This window comes from Octopus bimaculoides, chromosome 2, assembly GCF_001194135.2.
Source record: "Octopus bimaculoides isolate UCB-OBI-ISO-001 chromosome 2, ASM119413v2, whole genome shotgun sequence".
Taxonomy (NCBI): domain Eukaryota; kingdom Metazoa; phylum Mollusca; class Cephalopoda; order Octopoda; family Octopodidae; genus Octopus; species Octopus bimaculoides.
This window is the reverse complement of record NC_068982.1, coordinates 26,467,977-26,469,800: the sequence shown is the minus strand read 5'-3', so window position 1 is coordinate 26,469,800 and position 1,824 is coordinate 26,467,977. Positions and strand designations below refer to the sequence as shown.

The window sequence follows — 1,824 nt, the reverse complement described above, 5'->3', positions numbered from 1 at the left end:
GATACGTTCGTGCTGCTGGCCGTGGTGAGAGGGATAACTCCCTTGGCAAACAGGACACAGTCGTGTGTCGATAAGCCAGCTGGAGGAGATGTCCTCCTGGGGCTAAAAGCAACAGTAACATCCACCCCTAGGGGTCAGCCACACTTAAGTGGCAATATACTACACTATATATATATATATATATATATATATATATATATAATGCACTCGCTAAATGAATTCTGCCCCCTTTGAATAATTGAATATACATTATGCAAGCAATTTTATTTAATGGAAAGCACATTACGTTACTAGTTCATAACCTAATGTACCGTTAATGTCGTTATTAATGAAAACTTACAATTCTCGTGAAATAATCTGTAGTTTCATTACACATATATCACTTTCAATAAAATTTTATATTAATTTCTAAATACTGAAGCATACATATGTTCCCGAAAAATCATTTAGACTAATTAATTACTAGTACAACAGTATATCAAATATTATTTGATAACAAGTCATACTAATAGCGATTTTTTCAGTTGACTTTTCTTGATATTTCATCCTGTTTTGCTCAAAGACTTGAAAGTGTAGCTATCATCCGTTTAATTATGGGTATATTACATGCGATACATGGCAGATAATTGCATGCTCGGAATGAGATCAACAGGGCTATAGCAATGTCTCTTCGTTACACATGTTTCTTAATTGCTAATGGAATATCATCGAGCAAGTGCAAAAGCTTATCAATGCTGCAGAGAGTTAGTTTCTGAGACGAATGCTGAGGATCAAATAGCAAACGTTGAAGTCTTGGTTATATACGCTTCTTATTTGCAGAAAGTAATAAGCTCTCAGTGTATCCTGGAACATCATCAAACAAGTGTAAGTGCTTATCAATGCAGCTGAGAAGTAGTTCCTCAGACGAATGTCGAAGGTGTCCTATAAGGATCAAATAACAAAACGTCAAATTCTTTACAGACGTAGAAGTCACCAATAAACTTCTCAAGTGCATAAGGGGGTAAGAGATTAAGCTTAATAAACGTATGAGAAGAAAATTGGAGAAATGAAAATATGTCGGGGAAAACAGAGAAATATATATACCATGGACTTACCCGTTGACTGTAGAAAGGCTGACATGGCTTTTTCAGTAGTGTGGATGATAAATTGCGCGCTCATGTCTTTAAAAAAAATAAGCTATCGGATATTTGAATACACTAAGCCGCCCATCACTTGCAAGTATGGCTGGTAGCTTGTTTTACGCTTTCGTTAGTTGTTTTAAATGTCTAAGTTGTCGCGAGCAGATAAATAATATTGAGCCAGACGATGTGAGAGAGATGGAGCTACACCAGCAGCCAGTTTGTATACATTTTCAGCTTAGTATACTTAAAGCAACATAAAATGTAGCGCCTTGCTCAAGATGACAATGCCGCCTGGTCCAGGAATCAAACCCACGAGCTTATGATCGTAAGATAACAACTTGACCACCGAACCACAAACCTTCGTATGAGTCCCAGATGCATTGAAAAGAAAAGTAATCAAATATCAAAATGTTAATGGCTAAAAGGTCTCTGATCTCAGGTCACCTAGGTCAAAGTTAAGGTGGGTACATACAGCAAAAACAACAACTCTTTGCAGTGACAATAAACATGTAGGTTATATAAAGAATCATTGACTGAAAGAAAAAATGTTATTTTTAGTATAGAGTGTGCTGTATCAAGTATGATGTGATGCAGAATGCCAAACACTAAAATTAGAACGGTGTGAAGGTTATACTTGACTTTTGTTTGAATGGAAAATAGGAGGAAGGTGTCAATGACCTCCTTAGTATGTCTTAAACAGACA

At 36.3% G+C, this 1,824-nt stretch overlaps 1 long non-coding RNA gene across 1 annotated transcript in view; it reads right to left on the bottom strand.

Annotated features, from left to right (window-relative positions):
• The window catches only part of LOC106868829 (uncharacterized), a 67,782-nt gene extending 66,266 nt beyond the window's left edge, over positions 1-1,516 (bottom strand). Inside the window, exon 1 of the long non-coding RNA XR_001409341.2 lies at positions 1,095-1,516. This is a non-coding gene — a long non-coding RNA (uncharacterized LOC106868829). The remainder of the gene's footprint in view (positions 1-1,094) is intronic.
• Between the last annotated feature and the right edge of the window lie 308 nt (positions 1,517-1,824).